Here is a 7,335-nt window from a genome sequence, read left to right as displayed (position 1 = left end):
ACCATGCCTTAGCATCTTCTTCCAAGAAAGAAACTGCTACCGGTCTCAAAATCTTCTGGACACTTGGTCATCTCGAAGTTACTCTCCAAATCCTTTATCCATGCGTCTGCTAACACCACATTCGGGTCTCCTTTAAACTTACGAAATCCTAAGTTTCGTAACAACATCACTCGTTTAAGAAACTGATCGGATGGATCCTCTGCTACACGGTTTACTTGGTCTTGTTGCTGCTGCTGGATCATATGGTTCAAGAGGTCTTGGACCATCTTAAGCGTCTGTTGGCTCTCCGGCGCATTCTGCTCACTCGGTCCTTCTCCATGCGCTTGGTCTCCCCTTGGCATGTTCTGAGTTGGATAGGCAGCGTACGGTCCAAACGGTGAAAATCCTGGCGGGTACATACTCTCCGGCGTACTAAAACGATTTGAACCCGCTGGTGTGTATCTTGGCGTCGCGCCAGGTACATACCACTCCGGCATAAACATGTCCGGCCCATAGATGTCTGGGAACGACTCTTCCCCTTGCGCATCATCAAACTGCGAACCCCATTCCTCCGGACCAAACTGTTGACTTGAACCCCTCCCCGTGTCCGGCGAACGATACGTCGACCTAGATCTTTCGGATCCTTGACGAGACATCTGCATCCACGATCAACAAAGGGTTTACTTAATCCCATCTAACCCTAAGTGATGAACGATCCGGATTATCCTAAGTGTCTATTGCGACCATTTGACTCGATAAATCATTTGAAACCGCGAGTCCTAAACAGCATCATAACCATGCTCTGATACCACCGTTGTAACGCCCCCGAACCATACTATGACCACCCAGGCCATCGGACGGCACCGGAGCGCTACTATGGGAACGTTCGTCAAAGGTCCGGCCGGGTACGAGAACGAATCAGGCCCTTCGACCAGTCCCTCGGCGAGGTTCCCGACCACACGACACATCCTTCAGGCTTTGCAACCCTACGGACACGCCGTGCGTTGGGCCGACTCGGACTAACTCTATATCAGTACGACCCGTTTGATTTAAAAGAAAATACGAATACATTAAAACTTAAACAAGTTTTCACAACCGATTACACCAAAATAGTTCACACGGCTTAACGCCCAAGTTTGGTTCGCAAATAAACATACTTTGAATTTTTACAATAGACACAAAAAAGAAAACTACTCAAGAGCCCTATCGTTCACCACGCCCTCTAGTTCCCTCTAGGGTCACCTGCAGAACAATATTATTATCATAAGTAATCTAAGATTACTTAGTGAGCTCAGGGTTCCTGCAGAGAAATAAATCCCAAACCCCAATTCTCCATTAACAATCAGCATGCACGCAAATACAACAACATGCGGACATAAACAAGCAACATGCAAGCACTGATAAACAACATGCAAGCATAAGCGATTAACAAGCAAGCAAGCAAAACGACTTAACAACCATCAGAGATGACATGCGGAAGCTTATCAAGCCAACAAAACATTCTACCAATAATCGCAACTACATGCAACAACACACAACAACATGCAACATGCAACAACAAAACTTGAAAAAAAACAACAGTTTTTAACAAGTTTTAATTTTTATTTGGGCCCGGTAAGCATCCCTCTCCCCCAACCCCTCCTGATTTCTCCAAATCGCAACCACAAAAGCAAGCGTTTGGATATCAGCCAAAATTACACCGTCGTGTAAATAGCCTCGGCCAGGGTAGCGAGCCCAGTAACCTCCGAGCTCTTCGTGACCAACCTTGCACACACACGAACATGGGTTGCATGTCGCGGCTGCATGTGGCACGGAACGGGATGGATCGCACTACCAAATCTTACAACACTTAGCCGGAATTTCTCGCGGACTAAAACGTTTTAAAATCTCACCGAAGATCTTACTTGAGCTTATACGGGACTTAAACCCATATTCTTACCAATAACTCAACCAAATATCGCCTTCTGTTACTAGATCATTTCGACCTAGTAACTGGCACAACCTCACCATGCATGCATTTAAACAAGAAAACATAAAAGAACTTCAAGCAAATGCATATACATGCAACATGCAAAACCGCGCACTAGATGGATGTTTTAACTCTCCATCTAAGCCGATGTAAATATGTGCCTGAACTCACAGTAAACCGTCGACGAATGATCTCCTTTGATGAAGGTCTTCTCGCGGCTACTCGGATCTCTCCTTCGGTTAGAATCGATTTCCTTATCGATCTAACGTTGATGGTCTTGGTCGATAGTCTTCTCTTGCAAACACTCTCTTCTTCTCTTCTTTCTCTCCCAAACACTCACTCTTTCTCTCTCAATTTCTCTTAACTTACCCCTTCTTTCCTTGAGCGAAAATGAGAGGAATGAGAGCTTATTTATAGCACAAGTGGGCGGTGGAGACAGCCAATGGGAGTCGCATGCACTCTCCCTATTAGAGGGACTTCAACACTTGGAAGCTCCTTGCTTCAACACCTTGAATTCCACTTAAGCTCCCTTGAATTCTTTAATCCTCCACTAAAAACCCACTAAGCCTCCTTGAATAAAATATTCACCCACTTAACTCCACTAAGCCTTCTTGATTAAAATATTAATCCACTTAACTTCCTTAAGTGATTCTTGGGGAAGACTTTTTCCACTCTCGGTTGCCCTTCGCCGGTCCTCGGCAGCTCTCTCGGCAACTATCGGCATCCATCGGCAACGTTCCTCGGGTACTCGATGCTTTCCTCGAGTACTCGGTAGCTCCCTCGAATACTCGACACTTTCTCGGGTACTCGTTACTCTCCCTCGAGTACTCGACACTTTCTCGGGTACTCGGTACTCTCGGCATTTCTCGGCGATTGCCGGGTAATGCGTCCCGGACGGTACGTGCGGTACGTCTCGGACGACTCGGACAACTCTTGGTCTGTTAACTTTTTCACGGACTTCCCTTCGTCAAACTTCCAGCTCCTCTTTCTGCCTTCCTTTTCCCGGTCTTTTGGACTTGAATGGACGTCAAAACTTTATCCCTTGGTGAGGGTCACTACACCAATAGTATGATATTTCAAGCTATGGCTCCCGTGGAGGTACCTATCTCTGCTCCAACTCAGGTTTCAGATAATCAACAGATGTCATATACTGGATCCTATGATAATGCAACATTTGCGGTTCAGAATCAGAATCATTATCGACCAAGAGGTCCGCGACCTGTCTGTACTCACTGTGGTCAAACAGGGCATGTTATTCAGAAATGTTTTAAACTGCATGGATATCCACCAGGCTATATTCCTGGTTTCAAAAGCAGTCTTGCAAATTTTCAAGGAGGTCAAGGAGGTCAAAAGCAAACTATGTCGTCTACACAACCCAGGGGACAAACCTCTGTTAATCCTCGTCCTGCGACACATGCTATAGCGAATGTCATGACCGAGACCTCTCCCATGTCATCTACAAATGCTGCAGTTAATCTTGATGTCAGCACAATGAGCAGTGATCAAATTACTTCATTGATTCAACAACTTAGTGCTCAAGTTAAGCTTTCAGAGACTCTAACTTCATCTTCACAGTCTTCGTCTATTACAGAGCATGGTGCAATGGCAGTTCAATCTTCTTCTGGTATCAATTCTTTTCCATCAGTTTTTCCCTCTTCTTCATTAAGATTTGAAAATAATCGACTCACTTTCCAACATCAATGTCTTTCTTCTTTGTCTAAAACCATTCCTCATGGTAGTTGGATTATTGACACTGGTGCCACCAGTCATGTGTCCTCTGATTTGAATTTTTTTAGTGACACAGTGACAGTTTCTGGAGTTACAGTCTCTTTACCAAATGAAGCTAGAGTGGATATCACACACTGTGGCACTGTTCATTTATCACATTCACTCACACTGCATGATGTTTTGCATGTTCCATCATTCAAATTTAATCTCATTTCCATTAGTAGTCTTTTACAACATAACTGTGGCTCTGCTTACTTTTATCCTGATTCTTGTTATCTTCAGGAGTCTATTCAGGGCTTGATGATTGGTAAGGGTCTTCTTCTTCACAACCTATACATCTTGCAACCTGAAGCATCTTCATCTGCATCTACTTCCATCTCTTCATCAACATCACTTCCGCATTTCTCTAGATCCTTGAAGGTCGATGGGCATCTCTGGCATCAACGCCTTGGACATCCATCTTCTGACAAGTTAAAAGTTCTTTCTGGTATTTTGTCTTTTCCTATGTCTTCTTTAGTTGATCAGAGTCCTTGTTCTGTTTGTCCCTTAGCTAAACAGAAACGTCTTCCTTTTAATTCACAAAACCATTTGTCTTCGCATCTGTTTGATCTAGTCCACTTAGATATTTGGGGTCCTTTTTCAACAGAGTCTGTAGAGGGTTTCAAATATTTTTTAACGATAGTTGATGATTGTACTCGAGCAGTTTGGGTTTACTTACTAAGAAATAAAAGTGTAGTTTCTACTATTTTTCCTGATTTCATCAAATATATTCATACACAATATAACACTCCTATTAAGGCTATTCGAACTGACAATGCTCCTGAACTAGCTTTTACTACTCTTGTTAAAGAACATGGCATGATTCACCAGTTTTCTTGTGCTTACACTCCTCAACAGAACTCTGTTGTTGAGCGAAAACATCAGCATTTACTTAATGTTGCAAGAGCCTTATTGTTTCAGTCTAATGTGCCTTTAGTGTATTGGAGTGATTGCTTACTTACTGCTGTATTCTTAATCAATAGGACTCCATCTGCTTTACTAAACAATGTAACACCTTTTGAATTGTTGAATCACAAGCCACCTGATTATACCTTTCTAAAGTCATTTGGCTGTTTGTGTTATGTTTCTACTTTACAAAAAGATCGAAACAAATTTAGTCCGCGTGCTGATCGTTGTGTGTTTTTAGGTTACTCATTTGGTTACAAAGGATATAAGGTCTTACATCTGGATAGTAATGTCATCTCTATTTCCCGTAATATTGTCTTCCATGAGAATATTTTTCCATTTCATCTAGACAATACTCCTGTGCATCCAGTGGATTTGTTTGATAACATCATTTTACCTTCATCACTTCCTCATGACATAGATCATTATCATCATTCTGTACATCCTCCATTGTCGTCATTATCTACTTCATCATCTCATCCACCGCTATCACCTCTATCCACTTCTGGTGCTCCTCGTTTGGGCTCTGAGACTGTACCTGCAGAAACGACAACTGATTCATCATCAAAGGTCAGACCAAAGCGAACATCTAAGGTGCCAGGTTATCTTTCTGACTATCATTGTTCCCTTACTCAATTTCTCCATCTTCTTTACCCATCAAAACAACCACACCCTATCCTATCTCTTCCTATCTTACTTATACAAATTTCAAACCTCTCTATCAAGAATATATTCTCTCTGTTTCTATCGAAACAGAACCAAAGAATTTCCAGCAGGCCATTGCTTCTGTGAATTGGACGAAAGCCATGAATGTGGAAATGGATTCTATGAAGGCTGCTGGTACGTTTGATGTTGTTTCATTACCACTGGGGAAAAATGTGGTGGGCTGTAAATGGGTGTATACCATCAAGTACTATGCCGATGGTTCTATTGAGCGATATAAAGCTTGTTTGGTTGCCAAGGGTTTCACACAACAGGAGGGTGTAGATTACTTTGATACGTTTTCTCCAGTTGCACGATTGGCGAGTGTGAAACTTCTTTTAGATTTGGCAGCTAAGAAGGGTTGGAGCTTAACTCAAATGGATGTCACTACTGCTTTTTTGCATAGTGATTTGGATGAGGAAATATATATGAGTTTACCTCAGGGATACACACCACCTCCTGGTACTTCTCTTCCCCCTAATGCAGTGTGTAAGCTCAACAAGTCTATATATGGCTTGAAACAAGCATCAAGACAATGGTACAAATGTTTTTCAAAGGCGCTCCTTGCTGATGGTTTTATACAGTCTGATGCTGAGAACACGATTTTTTTCAAGGAACAAGGTACTTCTTACACTGCCTTATTAGTTTACGTTGATGACATCCTTATTGCTAGCAACAATGATATGGCGGTTGTTGCAGTCAAAGCCACTTTAGCTAATCAGTTTAAGATCAAGGATTTGGGACCTGCAAAATTCTTTTTGGGTTTGGAGATAGCCAGGAATGCAACGGGTATATCAATCTGTCAAAGGAAGTACTGTTTGGACTTGTTGACTGATGCAGGTCTATTAGGCTGTAAACCGAAGAATGTTCTGATGGATCCAAAGGAGAAACTCACTAAAGACACTGGTGTTCTCTTATCGGATGGGCGACCGTACAGAGAGTTGATTGGCAGATTACTCTATTTGTGCATTACACGTCCTGATATCACGTTTGCAGTTCATCGCCTAAGTCAGTTTCTATCATGCGCTACTGATGTTCATTTTCAAGCTGCTCGCAATGTCCTCAAATATCTGAAGAACAGTCATGGACAAGGTCTTTTCTATTCGGCTAATTCAGAGGTTTGCTTAAATGGCTTTTCTGATGCTGACTGGGGAACTTGCAAAGACTCTCGCAGATCGGTTTATGGTATGTGTATCTTTCTCGGTACTTCTTTGATATCTTGGAAATCAAAGAAACAGGACATTGTGAGCTCTAGTAGTACAGAAGCAGAGTATCGGAGTATGGCGCAGACCACCAAGGAGTTACTCTGGTTTCAACAGATGCTTCATGATCTATGCATCACACCTGTGTCGCAAGCTAAGCTGTTTTGTGACAACAAATCCGCAATATACATCGCGAGCAATGATGTCTTTCACGAGCGAACCAAGCACGTCGAGATAGATTGTCATACTACTCATGATCAGGTTAAGAAAGGTTTCCTTAAACTTTTCCATCTCTGTTCTGAGAACCAGCTTGCTGACATTATGACGAAGCCTCTTCATCCTGGACCCTTTCATCATCTCCTTCAACGCATGTCGATTTCAAGCCTTTATTCTTCTACAGAAATATCGGCTTGAGGGGGGTCTATTAGCATATCTATATTATAGTTTATAAATGTATATTAGGATGGTTAAGTCTCCTTTAGCTTATCCTTCTAGTATACTAATTGTACAGTATATAATACTCTTGTACCACATTATGATTCATTAATGAGAAAATATCTTTTCACCAAAGTTAACAAAGTCGTATGATCAATCATATGGATTGATGTGAATTCGTAAAACCTATCGTTCATCATCATCTCCTTTGATTATGTTTTAAACTTCTTGTTTTCATTCTTTTCGAGTTTTGTTTATGCTTTACTTCCTATATAACGAGTGTTTGCTATGTAATCAACTAAAAACATTTTGTTAGCCTGCTATCAGCTTTTAGAGACTTCAAGTAATATTTTGATGTTCAAAAAAAAAAAAAAA

This window comes from Camelina sativa, chromosome 20 (genome assembly GCF_000633955.1).
Source record: "Camelina sativa cultivar DH55 chromosome 20, Cs, whole genome shotgun sequence".
NCBI lineage: Eukaryota > Viridiplantae > Streptophyta > Magnoliopsida > Brassicales > Brassicaceae > Camelina > Camelina sativa.
This window is presented reverse-complemented; position numbering follows the sequence as displayed.